Raw genomic sequence first — 19,016 nt, 5'->3', positions numbered from 1 at the left:
TTACATAGAAAATAACAGCTTCACATCCCTCTTGGCACTTGTTAGAGCAGCAGTTTGTGCTTCGGAGCTGCTCTTCTCTTCATATATATATACATATAGGGGCACATTTATTAAGACCGGCATTTTATACACCGGTCTTAACAAAGGCCTAAACTTGCGGCGGTTCCGCCGAAGTTATAAAGAGGCACCGGCGTCTGCATAACTACGGCGATCCAGCTCCAGTTCTAAAGGTAAGACAGCTTCCAATAATATGACGCTTGCATACTTGAAATTTGGGAAAACCCTTTAAGAATCAACTCCTTTACCACAGGACATCAATAAGACCACCTAAAAACTCGAATTCAGGGGGTGGATTTGCAGCTACTATAGGACATCCCAGCTCCAGTTGGGATCCAACTGGATGTCCTATAGTAGCTGCAAATCCACCCGATGAATTCAAGTTTTTAGGTGGTCTTATTGATGTCCTGTGGTAAAGGAGTTGATTCTTAAAGGGTTTTCCCAAATTTCAAGTATGCAAGCGTCATATTATTGGAAGTCATGGTTGTTCACGTGCAGTCCTTATTTTCTGTGTCTTTTTTGAAACAGCGCCACTCTTCTCAGTGGGTTGTCTTTAGTATTACAGCTCTGACCACTGAATAAAGTGAATTTGGGGTGAACTGCAATTCCACACAAAGAGTGGCGCCGTTTCTGGAAAAAATAGACCCTCTATTTAATCTTGGAAACCCCTATGAGTAAACGTTTTTGGAGCCATCTTTTACTGATATCAGTGGAGAGGGACTACACATGTTTAGTCAAAAGCCAGTCCGGGACCCTTTCATTCTCAAGACCACGGAGAATCTGAAAGCCGAGATTCTGCTGACGTAAACAGATCTTAAACTCAACTGTGAAAGCTTTAATATGCAAGGAGGTAAAAAAAAAAAAACTACGCGTTTCGGCCAACTCAAGGAACTACAATTTTCTTTATGTACTTTACCCTTGAGTTTGGAGAACCAGGTACTCCGGTCACCCCCCCCACACACACACTCCAAAAATATACAAATAGGCAAATTAGCTTCCTACGAAATTGACCCTAGTGTGTGTTGGGGTCAAGCTCCTAGAAAGCAGCTATGGGAGACGCCCCGGCCATAAAGCTATCCCTGTGCTTTAACTCCCTGTAAGAAAAGTGCATTACAAATATTTGTCATTATACCTTTTTCGGGGATATGGAAACTTGTGTAAGGGCTCTTTCACACTTGCGTTCTTGTCTTCCGGCATAGAGTTCCGTCGTCGGGGCTCTATGCCAGAAGAATCCTGATCAGGATTATCCTAATGCATTCTGAATGGAGAGAAATCCGTTCAGGATGCATCAGGATGTCTTCAGTTCCGGAACGGAACGTTTGTTGGCCAGAGAAAATACCGCAGCATGCTGCGCTTTTTGCTCCGGCCAAAAATCCGGAACACTTGCCGCAAGGCCGGATCCGGAATTAATGCCCATTGGAAGGCATTGATCCGGATCCGGCCTTAAGCTAAACGTCGTTTCGGCGCATCGCCGGATCCGACGTTTAGCTTTTTCTGAATGGTTACCATGGCTGCCAAGACGCTAAAGTCCTGACAGCCATGGTAAAGTGTAGTGGGGAGCGGGGAAGCAGTATACTTACAGTCCGTGCGGCTCCCCGGGCGCTCCAGAGTGACGTCAGGGCGCCCCAAGCGCATGGATCACGTGATCGCATGGATCACGTCATCCATGCGCATGGGGCGCTCTGACGTCATTCTGGAGCGCCCCGGGAGCCGCACGGACTGTAAGTATACCGCTCCCCGCTCCTACTATGGCAACCAGGACTTTAATAGCGTCCTGGGTGCCATAGTAACACTGAAAGCATTTGGAAGACGGTTCCGTCTTCAAATGCTTTCAGTACACTTGCGTTTTTCCGGATCCGGCCGGCACCTCCGGCAAATGGAGTACACGACGGATCCCAACAACGCAAGTGTGAAAGAGGCCAAACCATTATTATTGCTCTGCTAAATATGAAAATAACTGTTAAAATTGTTTTAATAAAAAAAAAAATCCTACCGTTTTGCGTTTACAGCTCCGATGCAGACCAATGTGCCCACACTATTTGCAAACTTGCATTTTTATTTTTAGATAATGTAGAACAAAACCAAATTGGTTGCAAAAGTATGCACGCCCCTTTAAAGTTTTTTTTCTTCCGGTACCTGCACTACTTTCTTCCGGTCATACATGGGCATGTATTACCTCCCATTGCTGCAAAGCTACATTAAAGGGGTTATGCCATGATTGATGTAAAATCAGACATCATAATTTTTTTTTCTAACAAAGCTAGAGCGAGCCCTGTACCTGACATGGATCCAGGGATCTCCGCATTCATTGCTACAATTGTTGTGCTAGATTCTCTTCAGACTGGCACCTCAGGGGGCGTGTCCTTTCTCAGTGGGTGTGTCCTTCCTGCCGCAGCTATCACCCTGTAACTGTCACAGCTTCTAAAAGTACATACGGCTGATGGCAGTTGAAGGTTGGAACTGAACATGTGCAACCACCACAGTAGGTGGACGTGCACATTTCTATACCATTTACACACCAGCTCCAGCCTAATGGTAAATGGGGGGCCCATGATGTTAGGTTTATGCATGGTGAAGGAGTTAGAAAACCAGGCCAGAGATTGAAGAATAAACGTCTCTCTTTACCATAGTTCAGAATAGGAGTTGTAGTACATCCAACTATAGCAAAACACAGTTCCAACTGTACACAGTGCAATTCTTCCCAGATAGCGATGTATGGATTTATGCAAGGATGGGAGTTATGGCACTCTCTGCACACTATTTGCTAAAGTGTCTCTCAGTAGAATCTACAGCTGGCAATGGTACGCTGTCAATAATGGCTGTAATGTCCACTGTGGGATACAGGGTTTTTTAGGCACTTATGGCCAGGACATGTCCAAGTGTGAAGGGTGTCTTAAAGGTGTCCCTTACTTGCAGCAAAGTCTGAATGGCTGTAGTTGCAGATTACCTTACTACTCTTGGCCATGTAGGCTCTGGGTTCTCCTGTTCTCTCCTTTGTCTTTTTCCTTCCCTCCTTCTGTAGACCATGCAGAGATCGGTGAGTCTCTGAAGCTTTCTGGGCCTGAGCAGAAGTGGCAGAGGACTGCCAGCAGCGATGAGCGCTTCCATCAATACAAATAGAACCACTCATTGCTGGAGCACTGGGCAGCTGAGCCTGTAGCCCGGGAATCTTCCTCAGCTCCTCCCACACAGTGCTGCAGAGCGATCTGTGCCTGCAGGGGAGAGAGGTATGTGAGCATCAGGAACGGGACAAGGGGAGTAGTTACTGTGCTTTTTATTTTATTAACATTGAAGGGGCACAGAAGGCTTAACTACTGTGAAGGGGGCACAATGGGCATTACTACTGTGAAGGGGGCACAATGGGCAGTACTACTATGAAGAAGGCAAAGAGGGCATTGCTACTATGACAGGGGAACGATGGGCATTACTACTGTGAAGGGGGCACAGAGGGCATTACTAATGTAAAGGGGGCACAGAGGGCATTACTCCTGTGAAGGGGATAACTGTTATGGGGCACAGAGTGAGCATTACTACTGTGAAGGGGGCACAATAGGCATTACTACAATAAAGGGGGCACAGAGGGCATTACTACTGTGAATGGGGTACAAAGAGCATTACAAGTGTGAAGGGGCATAACTGCTATAGGGGCACAGTGAGGGAATAACTACTCTGAAAGGGCACAGAGAGGGCATAACTACTGTGAAGGGGGCACAAAGTGGGCATTACTACCGTGAAGTGGGAACATATAGGCCATTACTACTGTGAAAGGGGCACAGAGAGGGCATAACTACTGTGAAGGTTGTACAATGAAGGCAATACTACTATGAAAGGGTACATTTTTAAAGTATTGGGTGGGGGGATGCCAGAGAAAGGACCCGCTCCGGGTGCCAAACACCTTAGGCAGGCCACTGAGAAGGTGCACAAGGACTTTGCCTCTTCTCACTGTAAACTCTTCCTATAACAACCTCAAGCTAGGGGTAATCCAGCCCACATCTAACCTCCTATGAGGGCTCAGCCAGGATTGTTAACCCTGGCTATGCCATCCATACATGGCTATGCTGGGTACGCATTACATAACATGACAATACATAAAAGCATATTAAATAACAATACAATACATTGGATACTACAAACCATTTGCAGATACCCACTGCTCTGGGGAACTGCATTGGCATAACCGCTTTAAGAATCACATAGCTTGTGGTCCTTCCTCCCCCTCCTATGAAGCCAAGGCGCCGGCTGGCAGAGGTGTGTGCAATAATGCAGGTGGTGAGGTGCCATTTACACAGCTGTGCAGTCTCCTGTCTGTGCTGCGGCGCCCCATCCCGACTACCTCCTCAATCACTGATGGGATTGAACGTCTTACTGAGATGTTTGCTGAGAGGCTGCAATAATAGCTTGGTATTTAAATGGGACTTAGGCTAGACTTTATGAAATATCTTAAAGTGCAAAGGATTCTGGATAAGGAGAAATATCTATATATATATCTACTTCCTGCAAACTCTATCCGTCTCCTCAGTAAATACTGCTTCTCTGGGAACAAGGATATAGACATTCTCTAATCCAGTCACATTCCTTTCATATGGAAGGTGCGAGTCCAAAAATCCTGCATAATCTTGCATGCAACAAAAATACATAGTTACCACCAGTCCCTGATTTCCTGGGATTGTTTGAATTTTCAAGGGCAATCTTGGCAAATTTTTGTTCATGCAAAATTAGAGGTAGGTTTAGCAGGGAGTTGCGGGTCCTAAAGAAAAGAAGAAAGAGGGAACCAGGAGTGAGGAGAGGTCAGTAATGAGAGGCGTCTGGTCTGGAGTCTGAATTATGAGGTCTGATCTGGGGTCTGAGTTTTGAAATCTGGTCTGGCGTCTGACCAGAAGTCTGACTTATAGGGTGTGAAGTATAGGGTCTGGTCTGTGGTGTGAACTATGGTTTCTGGTCTTAAGTCTGAATTAGTGGGTCTTTATTTTGTTGTCTGAGGTCTGAATTCTGATGTCTGGTGTAGCGGTCTGATTTATAGGGTGCGACCTGGGGTATGAATTATATGATCTGAAGTACAGAATCTGAATTATATGGTCTGAAATATGGAGCCTGGCCTGGGGTCTGAATTATATGGTCTGAATTATTGAGCCTGGCCTGGGGTCTGAATTATATGGTCTGAAATATGGAGCCTGGCCTGGGGTCTGAATTATATGGTTTGAAATATGGAGTCTGGCCTGGGGTTTGGAATTATGAGGTCTGGTCTGGGGTCCGAATTATGATGTCTGAAGTATGGGGTCTGGTCTGTGGTCTAAATTAAGAGGCCTTTATGGTGAATTTTGGGGTCTGAGTTCCTATTTATGGGGTCTTGGTTATGACTTTTGGTGTCTGGTCTAGGGTTTGAATTATAGTTTAGGGTTTGACTTATTGGATATGAAGTATGAATTACAGGGTCTTGTCTGGGGTCTGAATTGTAGGGACTGGGATATGAATTTGGAGACTGGTCTGATTTATAAGGGTTATCCAGGGTCTGTAAAAATTGTGCACATGCATGACAAGCTACACATCGACAAACCAAGCCCTATCATATTGTCCCACGGAAAAAATGGACTTGGTTTGACACAAGGTTCACAGTGACCTAGTATCACGTCCATGGTTTATCGATGGCACATACATGGCATGCACTGACTGGCACTGGCTATGAAGGCCGACCACAATCTAAAAAAACTCATCCCTGAGCCACTTAAAAATCATTTGATGACCCTTCATTAGATATTCTTCCTGGTCAACTGATGCATCCCTCAAAAGGGTCGTATAGGATTAGCAAAAGATGGCTGCTTTGTTTCAAAAACAGCGTTACACCTGTCTATAAATTGTGTCTGGTTATTGCAGGTTGGCCACATTCACTTCAATGGAGCTGAGCTTCAACACAAGACACAATTCACGAACAGGTGTGACGCTGTATCTGAAAGACCCGTCAAGGTCCAAAAGCTTGAGGAACTTCCAAAAAAAAACATTTGCAGAGCGTCTAACAATTAAGACATTGGTGGGAAGAATGCAAACCTTTCTATAACAGCAGGATCCAATATGGTGAACTCAAGCCAGGGGTTGTGTCATTTAGATATTGTGACATATCTCCAGGATATGCCACCAATGTCAGATAGATGCAAGTCCCACCTCTGGGACCCACTCCTATCTCCACAATAAAACCAAGCACGGTCGGCAATTTTTGGAAGTCTCATAGCATTGAATGGAGCGCGTGAAGGATGGAGCTGAGGATGTGTGTCCACCTCTGTGATGTTACTGAGGTGGACAGAGAAACAAGGAAAAGAACCAAAAGCAGGTGGCGCTGTACAGATACATTTTATTGAATAACTCAGTGGCTATACAAAATTTTTAATTACAGCCAATTACAAAAGTATTCAGATCCAGTTGCTGGTTTGGAAAATGTAGCATATTTTTTTATGGACAACCCTTTTAAGGGGAGCACTGTGTAGAGGAACATTGTGTGAGACCAAAGTAGGTGGTGACTATTAGCATAGTTGCGTGGTTGGTATCATTGGCGATGTTGCAGTCACCCATAATGATGGCTGGGAATCAGCTGAAGCAAAACGTAGAAGAAACAAAAGTTGTACCATCCCTTCCCTCCATATCACACTCTAGGTCCAGCTAGGTAAGAGAGGCCATGCAGAGACACTACTATTTTAGGAAGGTAAATGACATGGCGTTCTTCGTTGTGGACTTTTGGCGTGGACACCCACACCAAAATTTCGCTGGCAGCCGCGTGGTTTTCTTGCTGGTCTCTGCCTCTCATTCATTTCAATGCGAAGTAGCGCTGAGGACTATGGAGCTGGAGTTCAGAGCCGCCTCCACGAATGGGAGGCAGAAACCAGCAAGAATACCACGCGGTTGCCGGTTTAAATTTAACGCCGTGGCTGCGCCGTGAAGGGTCATGTTCGTGGTCTTCAGTGCTGCCTCTCATTGAAATTAATGGCAGGCATAAAGGACGCAGCTGTCGGTGGGATTTCAGCTAAATTTTTGTGCCAAACTTCCGCTGCAAAAAGTGCATTGTGATGGGAATGGCCCCTTACTCAAGGTGGCTGCTATAGGGGTTCAGGGTTAGAAGTCACACCCTGGCCCTGGAGTCTGCTCCCATTGAACCCCCAGTTTCTTGTCCTACGTCTTTCATCACCTTCTATCTAAGTGATCCCCCGAAGGAAAATGTAATGTAGAAATTCTTCGGATCCTCTGATTCACTGCATCCTTAGATTTGTGGAGCCCCCTCCCCAGACCCCCGGGAGCTGCTATTTGCACTGCAATGTTTGGTTTTCACAAGAAGCCTTCTTCAATTATTGGCAGCATTTGGTCGTCCTGGCCTCATCCAGTTGCCTTTATTACAGTAAGGAGCAGAAGGAATGTTCTTGGAAGATGCCGGAGTGTCGAGAACTGGGGCATGAAGAAAACATGTTATTACACGTCTTGTTCCAAAAGGCCCCATAGATGTATAGCGATGTACATCCTGAGCTTCCTGGTTCATTGAAGCCTAACTTATAGATGTCAGTGCATATGCCTGCAGTATTCCATCCACCCCGTCATACTTGTATGTTTCCAGGATGATGAGATATGAGGTGCTGTTTGATGAAGTCCTCATGCTGTAAGGACTGTTTTAGCTGTTCCTGCCTGTGACGTGGAAGGATCATTGTGGTGACTGATTCTCGTCATCATCTACTTAGTTCCATAAACTGTGGGACCCAACTAGTGCAAAAGCAGTGATCATCCTGAGCTTCCTGGTTCATTTATAAGCACCAACATTTTTCTTCCTTCAAGTCAAACTCAACAGGGTTCCAAGAAGTTGAGATATAGGGTGCTGTTTGGTGGAGATCTCATTGCTTACCTGTGACATGGAGGGAGCACAACGATCACCAACAGGAGATTCTCCTTAAAGGGGTGCAAGAGTTCAGCTTGGGTCCCCCTTCCCTCAGTGCTTTGTGGCCAGCCTTTATGCTGTCTGAGGCAAACATTGAAACGGCACCTAAACCGCCCTGTTGCCAAATTCTTGGCTTAACCCCTTCCCTCCAGCCAGAAGTGTAACTTGACCAGCATGCACTTTCTATAATACTGGTGTCTTCTTATGCAGCACAAGGGTCTTTGGGTCCCCTCAGGCTCCTGGGCCCGGTAGTGACTGCTTCCTCTGCACCACCTTTATAGCTATGCCCCTGCCCATAGCGGTGAATGGACAGGACACTGCGCTTGCACGGTGTGCTCTTCTTCATTTTTGGGGCCCCGTCCTGGAGATAGGAGTGGCTCCCATGTTGGGACATTTTTGGCAAATCCTAAGAGAGAAGTCATTAATGTCTAAGAGAAGAAGGATCGACTCCTTTAACAAAATATTGTCTCTGCTGTTGACTATTACAGCCTGTGTAGTGCCCTGGAGTCGGGGTACTTTGAAGTCTGGACATTTGCCTGTTTCCCCTATGCAAAGTCATTAGCTCCTTAATTTATTTTGCTATAAAGGGTTAACTTGCATTGACTTATACTGTTTAACACTATTTAACTGCATAATATATGTATGTTGTGATATATATCCTGTTGATTTGCACTGTATTTGCTTTGCACCGTGGAAAAGGTTAATGAATACAGAGAGACTTTTGGGAATTTCTAGCTAATAATGAGAAGCTGGTAATTTTCCACAGCTACCATAAGGTTTAAAGAAGTGCATGTTTTGCAGGGAAAAAGCCTGAATTGTTTACAATCAAAACCAGACAGACTGACATTTTGAATGTCTGGTTTAGCTATGTCATTATGTCTGAAAACCGGTTTTTGTCTGGAAAAACTGCTGGATCATAGCCATTGAATATTATTGAAGTTGTAATGTAAGTCTATGAGAGACGGGAGTTGTAACATTGTATTTGTTTGTGCTGAGTTTCTCCACTACACCCCTCCCACTAGTGCAGCCAGACACTGTATATGAGAAGCGCAGTCAGATCCCCTAGTGTTCTGCAGTTAGGGATCAGTGCTTAGAAGAGGAGACTCAGACTATTGAGTGACCAGAAGAAAACACTGAGACAGGGATACTCTGCCACAGACCCTGGGCCTCCAGCCTTTGTCCAGGGTACCATCCTTTTGAGAGAGAGAGAGAGAGAGAGAGAGAGACAGCTAGTTCCGGCCTTTCCTCAGGATCAAACCCTTCTTCTGCCAGGGAGAAGACTGGAGAAGTCAGCCCTATGCCTTGCCTGTATGCCTTGACTGGATGTATTTCCCATTGGGGTGCACCATGCCTTACCGTCCCTTCCGGAGAGCAGCAACACATAGTGTCACCTCGACGGTGTGCGGGGACCCAGAGTAGCGTTCGGGCCACTGTACCTGACATGACTGATAATAGAGAACAATAGATTTTACTCAAGTTCACAGCACATGGGGACCTCAGTTTTAGAGAGCGAAACAGCCAAGAGAATAAATAGATATATCACAAAGATAATCACAAGAAAGAACTGAATACAGTTAAATCCTTTAATTCGACATGTGCCAGATTATCAAATCTTTGATAAAAGTATAAAACATACTTCTAAGGGTTGACATCCTCCAATAAACCAGCCCTGCATAACGCTACAATAAAATATGCTACTGTACCTTTAATATTTAAAGGGAAACGCCAATAAAAAAGACAGAATTTCCAATTGTAATTATTTATCACAGACGGCTTTAGATTCCCTAATGAATACGAGTCCAGACACACAATTTACTAAGCAGTGGCCGGAAAATTCAGACACAGCTACAAAATAAACACGCTGAACATCAAAGTGATAAGTATTTACATGACACCAAAAAGGGTTAAACTGTGTTAAAGTGAACACACACCTCCCCCTACTGGCAGAGCCGTGTAATAACACAAGCTGTCTCCTGGAATGCTGTGACGATGTACTAATATTCGTTAAGCATCTTATCATCTTAACTCTCCCACCATTCATGGACTTTATAATAATATTTAGATTTGTCAACCATGTCTTCATTGATGAAGCATCTTGACGCTCAGAACAATGTACCTCCTTTGTCTGAACTTGTCAATTTTCCATAATTGTTTCAGTCAGTTGAACCCAACCCAAGGTCTACCTCGAAATATTTAGACTCGGCCCGGGTCTTCACCACGAAGCACAATAGCAAGAACCTCCTGACCTGACAAGTTCCACCCAACCTGTCTTCAGAAGATGACTTGAAGACTTAGATTATGACAGGCATGACATAACATATTAAAAATATTGGCCTGCATCATTTGTGTGTAGCCGGTAGACTTCAGTCAGCAGTTAGTATGGCCACCATGATCAAGAGGGTCTTTGCTAGTGACCAGACAGAGAAGTTGAGTGCAGATGTCCATGGAGTGGTGAAGAGCACAGTAGTCATGGTCATAAGTTATATGTTGACTTTGGATGACAAGAGTTCTGAGTTGAAGCCCCTGGATTAGGCAGCTTCTACAAAGAGTGGTTCTCATTGTTGAGGAACCAAAGAACCATGTGTTATATGGTTATATGGTTGCCCGTTCACTTGAAAGAGAAATATGTGTCAGCCAGAAGCTTCATGGGGGAACTGCAACTTGTACCTTCTATACCGGGGTTGTCCAGATGAGAAAACTCTAAGAACTAAGGCAACCTCATGAAATTTGTCTGATCACCAATAGTAGAGATCACCTATCACTTAGACCCAACAGTACTTTAGGTGTGCACACATTAGCTAGCCAGAGTATTTGGTGGCACGGCACTTAGCCTGAATGATCTGGTTACACTGGGGACGTAGCTAGAGGGAGACTATGTTTTGGATCATCACTGGTCAGTGGTGTACATAAAAGAAAGGGAATCGTTCACTATGGTACTGAATTTTGCTAAAGAAGACAAAAGACCAGTGGCATAACTAGAAATGAATGGGCCCCACAGAAAAAAAAATTTGCAACCCCTCCGAGGATGCTCTCACAGACAAGGCCTGGCAGCCGCTCCGTCCGTTTCCTACTATTGTAATTGTATAAGGGTTTATTCAGACGTCCGTAGAATGGGTCCAGAACAATTATGCGGAACGGGGGCGGACCCCTTTAATTTTCAATGGGGCTGGAAAAGATGCAGACAGCACACAGCGGACAGCTCCGAATAAAAATAGAGCATGTCCTATTCTTGTCTGCAGCTGCGGACAAGAATAGGAACCCTCTATTAAGTGCCGGCGATGTTCGCCAATATGCGGACCGTAAAACACTATGGATGTCTGAATGGACCCTAATACTGTTGCCCTGACTATAAAATCTTTTAGTTCTCCTCCTGGGTGGGCCCCTTCTGAGTTCAGACCCCAAAGCAGCCGCTTCCCCTTTAGCTATGCCCCTGCAAAAGTTCCAGGTGTTTGTACACCCTCCATACCCGTACCATGACCCTCTTGCCAGTGCCCACACCTAACAATGCAGTCCTCTGGAGGAGAGGAAACCTGCACAATATTTCACCATTTAATTGCAATAAATGTTGGACCAACCAGAGCAAGACCCTCTCTCCAAGGGACCCATAGCAGTTGCTGCCTTTATGGTGCTTATCGCTTGCCTCTGGTACTTTTTCCCATCCTGGGCTATCCCAGAGGATCACGGAAAGGGGTTAATGAGGTATTGGGCATCCTAAAGGTTGTGTATGGGCGTAAGGAATTAACTAATCATTAAGCCTCTTTGTAACAATTGTTAGGTATGCGCTGGACCAATTCCTTACTCTAGGAAGTTGCTGCAAGCAGAGTAAGGGCTCGTTCACAGAAGCACGGAACGGAACCCCAGAAAGCACTCTGTAGTGCTTCCGTAGTGTTCCGTTCCGCATCTCCGGATTTTCGGACCCATTGAAATGAATGGTTCCGCATTCGTGATGCGGAATGGACATGGAACGGTGCCCGTGTATTGTGGATGCGCAAATGCTGTACGCAATACAGCAAAGCGCAGCACACGTTTGTGTGAATAAGCCCTAAGGGTCTTTTTACTTGGACCAATGACCTGGCATATTATTGGGAACCAAGCAGATGCTTCCAATAACTGCCAGATCATCGGCAGAGAGGAGGGCTGTATTTACATGCAGCAATCACCTCTGCTATATGGGGACAAGTGATTGATACATCGATTCTTCCTACACAGCCGATCGTTGTTTTTAGGTAGCACAATCTGCTGCATAGGAACAATGATTTTCAGTGCTGGCAGAATGACACAATCACCCAATAAACAAGCTTAGGAGCAGAGAAACAAGTGAAACAAGGGCCAACCTCTGAGGGAAAGCCGATTTGGATTCGATAGAGTGTACAGCAGTCACTTACAAGGGAGAGTGCTCGAAAATACAAGCCAATGAAAGGTAACACATATATGCCTGTTGTGGACTTCACTGCATTTTGTTTTGGGAGAGAAGCTGCAGACACCCTACCATTCTTAAGAGCCAGATTGCCCACCTGCTAAAGGGACTACGACCTGCTGAGGGTATTGTAGAAATAGATAGAGAAAGGGAGACGTTGCAATTGTAATAACTGAATTACTGATATAAAAAAAGAGAAACTGAATGAAGGAGACTGCATTGTTCATCTGTAAAGAGACCCAGAGGCTACCATTAAGCTTCCATCCACCCCTATACACAACCTTAGGGCCAAGCTTACTCCTGTAATATCTAAGAACTGTGTATGCTTGTAATCCTCCTGCCTGGCGCCCCATCACTCATCCAACACCAAGGGCATCCTGAACCAACACCAGGCTGGAGATCCAAAAACCAGGTTGTGCCTCGAGGAAACCAGGGTGTGCCCTCCGATCATTGCATGCCCCAGGTAGTGCCAGAGTGGGGACTGTCACCGTAAGGACAGTCACTGCCATAATTTCCGCCATTTTCACTCCTGTCATTCACTCCTTTCTCTTTCTTGGATCGCTGCACACACAAGCATTTATTGTCATGTCTCAGGGACCATGACCTGGAAGAACTATTGAGGAAATTCCATCTGTGAGAGAGTGGAGCACTGGTTCCTTAAGGCCACCTTACATAAATTTGTCTGAACCTGCTGATTTCAGCATGACCAGCTGACTATCTGATGTATAAGGTACCATCCTTGGTCTTCAAACCAAGCATGCATGTGTATGGAGGAATTGGGAAGAGTGCCTGTCGACCAAAGGGTAGTTCAACAAACAAGAATCGAAGATGTATGTGCAACTTTACACCCTCTCTGAATTGAGTGGCCTGAGAGAAGTCTTAACTGAGTTTTCAGTGAAGTGATGACCATGGTGGTTGGATTTGCAAACACCTCTATGTCAGCCCTGCTTCTCCTCCCTTTTCGACCGATTTATTGTTTTGGCAAAGGAAAACACCGCAAAAATGATGGTCTTTGTCTAAGTAAACAATTGTATTATGGGCCAAGGATCATTTTTGAATAGCTATAGCTTGGTTTTTCCTGTTGATGAGATCCTCAGATGTATAATAACTCAACCTGATCGGTTTGGACAACCATGAACATATAGACTATAACCAAGCCAAATGGATTCAGGCCAGCTTTGAAAAACATGGTGAGCAATGCAGAAATGATGTTGAGGCTCTTAGAAGGTCATTGAACCTGATGCCAGGGTAGATATAGCATTTGCATATTAGTGTCTAATAACATTGGAAATAATTATCCAAACCCTGGGCTACTAGTGGTTACTAAGGTCTGCGAGGGCACACTGTAGGATGACCTCCATCTACAAATCGCCTCAATAACACTATGACCATCACTGTTTAACCCTTATCACCCACGGGGTCTGCCAGTATTTTATCATTAGTCTTGTATGCCCTCTATGGCTTGGACAATTGCCTGCTTTGTCTCAAGTGTTGGCTTGGCTTGTAATTATACAGATTTCTACCTTCCTCATTTAGCAGTAATTTATAGTCTCTGCGGTAGTTATGTGAACTGCTCTCTAAGCAGAGCAGCTCTCTCTGCCTCTACCACAGGAGCAAGTCACAGCAACATAGGCAGATGAATTAGAGTCAGACAATTTTTTGACTTCAGACGATTTTTTTTACTTATATGCTTAGAAGAAGAGGTGAAGTTTTGTTTCAAAGGGGGCAGAGCTTCTAATTCTGCATTAAATATCGTATTTACAGAATACATTAGGGACATGTAATAAGAGTATACATATTAACATTCATATGCTCCGGCGACTTCCATATTATTCTATTCCAGGGATGCTCGACCTGCAGCCCTTCAGCTGTTGTAAAACTACAACTCCCACCATGCCCTGCTGTAGGCTGATAGCTGTAGGCTGTTCAGGCATGCTGGGAGTTGTAGTTTTGCAACAGCTGGAGGGCCGCAGGTTGAGCATCCCTGTTCTATTCCAACTGGAACTCCTAAACCTTTTAAGTCTATATACAGTATCTTCCAAAAATCTAATTATTTTAAACAGCCCCCTAAGATTAAAGATCAGATTGTTCCCCGTGCCCCTCTCAGGCCTCCAGGGTCAGATGTTCCTTAAGATTTGTCAAACAAGAATCAGATCATACATCTTGCTTTCTGCAAACCTTCTGAACATTCTCAGTTCCCCAGCTACCATCAAAACCAGATCATTTTCCAGAAACAAATAATTTTACAAAGTCTTCTGCTGCCCCCAGGACATATCATTCATCGCCCCCTTTAAATGGCCTCAAAATACCAGGTCATACTATGTCTACAGTGGGACCCAAGATGACATCATTCTCCAGATCTGCTAAAGCCCGGGGGTCACATCATTCAATGGACACACTAATCAGACAATAGTAGGGGTAAAGGTAAAATTTCCTGCCGTGGGGCTACATCCACATGACCTATGTGTTGCTATGTGAGGACATTTGTGCTGTGTCAGTAATTCCAAACGGAATCATCCTACATTCTTTCGCCCGTAGTTCGCATTCTTTAATTTGAGCGTGCCTCAACATGTGGTCATATACTTAATAGATGTCCTGTCAAGGATCTGGCAGGAATTCCTCACTGTCATAACATAAAAGCAGTGTCCTTGATTCTGACCATGGATGTATTGAACTTGAGCAGTCTGTTTGTTCTCTGTGTAAAGGTCATACATTTATATGCGAATGACACGGTCCAAATGTAAATTTGCAACCATATCACGCATGTCAAAGAGGACCAAGAAGGACAATGAGATAGGACAGTCACTGCATGACCAGAAGTATGTAGACACATAGACATCCCATCAGGGGGGTAGCTATAGGGGGTGCAGAGGTAGCAGTCGCTACGGGCCCAGGAGCCTGAGGGGCCCAAAGACCCTTGTGCCACATAAGAAGACACCAGTGTTATAGAAAGTGCAAGCTGGTCAAGTTACACCTCTGGCAGGAGGAAAGGGGTTAGGTCAAGAACTTGGCATTGGGGGGGCAGCACAAAGGCTATGTGTTTCCCTGCCCCTGGCCACAAAGCACTGAGGGAAGTGGGGCCCAAGCTGAACTCTTGCACCAGGGCCCATGAGCCTTTAGCTACGCCTCTGCATCCCATCCATATGTTCTGAACCATGGGCACTAATATGGAGGTGCATTCACATAGTACTGAAGATGAAGTAGTGTAGAAAACCATCCAAAGGATATTGGGTTCCCCCAAAGCGTAATAAACATTAATCCAAAGATTACCCTACATCTGATCGTGGGGGTGCGGTGTGTCGAACAGTGATTGATCGAATATTAATGACCTATCCTGAGAATAGGTCATTAATATCAGGAGCCTGGGAAAACCCCTTAAACAACTTTGCAGTCTTTTTAATAAAATATCTTACTCTTTTGTCTCTACAGTTCCTATGTAGACCTTTATGTCTATAGTCATATTTCCTTCCATCTGTCCCTTACATCTTGGTTAACTATCAAATATGTTAAGTATGTTAAGGAGAGATGGAAGGGAGTATGACTACAGTATCAGACTACACATGGTGTTTTTGTAGTCTGTTACCGTGGAGACAAATAGGTCTGCATAGGAGCTGACCCTTAATGTAGGCATTTATGATCTAGGGATCTACACTGAGGGAGAAGGGGTGTAGCAAATGTTAACAGAGCTCTAAAATGTAACACTACAAAAAATGTATGTGGCCCAGCATTTTTGCCCAGGAGCGTCTACCAACCTTAATCCAACCCTGATTGTGAGCACATCAAGAGTTGACCAAGGGCGTCTGTGGCATCTGTCTAAGAGGAGTTATGGCTGGTCCTAATGGGTGGTAAGAGTTTACCAGGAAATGTCCTTTTATGCTTCATTTTGTGTTCCTACAAATCCTTAGCTGACATTCTACAGATTTTAAAAATACCAGACGCGTTTTTACGGGAGGATGATGCGTAAACATTAATCCAAGGAAAACACTTTGCTAAATTTCAGTTAAACTGAGTAAACATGGTTCTTACACAAAACACACAGGGTTTTTTTCAGACTTAACTTTAATTGTGGGAAGGGAACAGCGCAGAAACCATGTCTCCAGTGTGGGCTGCGGCTTTCATACCAAGCTGCTGTATGAGTGATTTGTTCATTGCAATGAAATCAATCACGTGTTGCAAGGCTCAGCACATCACTGATGTCCTTGTGGACTCACTCCCTACTTCTTATGAATCCTGAACACTGCTAGAATTAATGATTCCTCGACTGGCAAGGAACAGCTTAAAAGTGTTGATGTATTACACATGTGGAACACAATTATCAGGATGTGGAAAGTGAATGCACAATAGGACTTGTATCAATCTTATCTACTGGCTTCTGTAGACCTATAGAATCTGTTTCTAGAGCTGGAGGAATACCCAAGGGAGATGGAGGATGATGAGTAGAGGATCAGGGTTATGTGTTCTTACACCAAGAAATGTGGTGCCAGTTCAATTCAGATTGTCTATCCAAGACTCAACTTTGGATTATATCTTCAGCATTTGATTTTTGATTGTTTTGCTGAGAGCAGACTCAACTCTGGGTAGTCTCTTCAAGAGTTGACTCTTGGTTGTATTTTTAACAGTTGGCTCTTGGTGTTCTCTTCAAGAGTTGGCTCTTGGTGGCCTCTTCAGGAATTTACTCTTGGTTGTGTCTTGAAAAGTTAGCTTTGAGTCTGCTTCTATATCAAAGATGGCTGTAAATCATCTCTCCAGCGGAGAACGGAGTCTGGGTCCGTGGGTCGCCTCTCCATGAACTCAGTCCGGATTATGTCTCCAAGAGGTCAATCCAGATGGTCTTTCCAAGAATTTACTCTGGGTCACTCTGGGTGATCTCTCCAAATGTTCACTGAAGATAGTCGCTGCAATAGTTGCTTCTCGATAGTCTATCAAAGAGCTGGCTCCAGATGGTCTTTTAGCACTGATTCCAAGTGGTTTCTCAAAATGTTGCTTGAAGATTGTCCAGCTGGATGCAGATAGTCTGTCCAAGAGCTGCTTTTGAATGGTCTCTCCAAAAGTTGACTCTGGGCTGTCTCTTCAATAGTTGGCTGTTGGTGGTCTATTTAAGAGTTAACTCTTGGTTGTCTCAATAAAGTTGGCTCTGAGTCATCTTCTCTTCAAAGGTTGGTTCTGAATTGCCTCTCCAAAAGCTGACTCTGGTATATTTTTCCAAGAGCTCATTTTGGATGGTCTTTCCAAGAGGTCACTCCAGATGGTTTCTTTGAATTCAGATGATCTCTCTAAAAGTTGCTTCTGGATGGTCTTTCCAGGAGCTGGCTTCAGATGGTCCCTCCATAAACTGCTTCTTAAAGAAGAACTGCTTTAAAGTTCACTTTAGAAAGTCTCTTCAAGAGTTTCCCTCTGGATGATTTCTCCAAGCACTGACTACAGATTGTTTCTCCAAGAACTGCCTCATGATGGTCTTTCCAAGAGTTAACTCTGGGTTGTCTCTTCAGGAGCTGCTTCTTGGTTCTCTCTCCAAGAGTTGAATTTGGGTACTGTCTCCATGAGCTTACTGTGGTGGTCTTTCAGATTACTTGGTTGAATGAACCTGACATAATCAGTATACACAAAGACTTTCAATGGGAGTTGACAATATAGGTGTTCCATAGGAGACAGAACAAAAAACAATGTCCTCCAGCAATATAGGAGGCTCCATGGTCACAAGAAACATTATATTCAGATATTTCTGAAGTCTAAATTGTTATTGCAAACAAGACTTTCCACGTACGTTTCCATCACATTGTTATAAGCTTGCATGTAATGACAATAGACAGAGATATGAAATCCATTAGATGAGTCATCCGGACCAGAGCAAGGTTCCTCTGACACTATAAACTCTGCATGAGCAGAATATAGTTGGGGTCTTGCTGTTTTCGAAGGGTTAAACCATATGCAAATAGACAACAGAATGTGGATCCCTAACCATTATAAATATATGAGCTTGCTGAACATCCCTTTCCAAACCCATGGGCTTTAATCTGGAGTTGGGCCTTCTTTTGTTTCTATAACAGCCTCCACTCTTCTGGGAAGGCTATCCACTAGATTTTGAGAACGTGTCTGTGGGAATTTTTTGGCCATTCAGACAAAAGAACTTTCGTGAGGTCACGCACTGATGTTGGATGAGAAAGTCTGGCTTAATTTTAGAATTCATCACCTCATTGCTGGATGGGTCTGAGGTCAGGTATCTGTGCAGCTACTCAAGTTCCTCCTCACCAAACTCTGTCATTCCATATATAAAATGCCTGCTGTAGCATTAGCAATGCCTTTCACTGGAAATACGAGTCCAAAACCCTGGAAAACTGCCCCATGCTTTATCCTGCCTCCACCACATTTTACAGTAGGCACTGTGCATTCCCGTAGGTAGCGTCCTCTGGACATCTGCCAAGCACAGATTCATCTTTCAGACCTCCAGACGAGAGGTGATTCATCAGAGAACATGTTTCCAGCGTCTATTGACTACATGCCTTACACCACACCACCCGACGCTTGGCATTAAGCTTGTGTGCTGCTGCCACCACCATGGGAACACATTTTGTGAAGCTCCCAATTCCAAGTTCTTGTGCTGATGTCACTTCTAGAGAGTTTGGATCTCTGAAGTGA

At 44.5% G+C, this 19,016-nt stretch overlaps 1 long non-coding RNA gene across 1 annotated transcript; it reads right to left on the bottom strand.

The window, feature by feature from the left end:
• Window positions 1-2,305: 2,305 nt before the first annotated feature.
• Window positions 2,306-11,774, bottom strand: LOC121003245. The gene is made up of 3 exons (XR_005779447.1): window positions 11,763-11,774; window positions 2,577-2,586; window positions 2,306-2,424 (listed from the first exon to the last, which is right to left on the bottom strand). It is a non-coding gene; the product is annotated as an uncharacterized LOC121003245 (long non-coding RNA).
• Between the last annotated feature and the right edge of the window lie 7,242 nt (window positions 11,775-19,016).

Source organism: Bufo bufo, chromosome 6 (assembly GCF_905171765.1).
Source record: "Bufo bufo chromosome 6, aBufBuf1.1, whole genome shotgun sequence".
Lineage (NCBI taxonomy): Eukaryota > Metazoa > Chordata > Amphibia > Anura > Bufonidae > Bufo > Bufo bufo.
The sequence above is the reverse complement of the archived record's forward strand: the minus strand, read 5'-3'. Positions and strand labels throughout refer to the sequence as shown.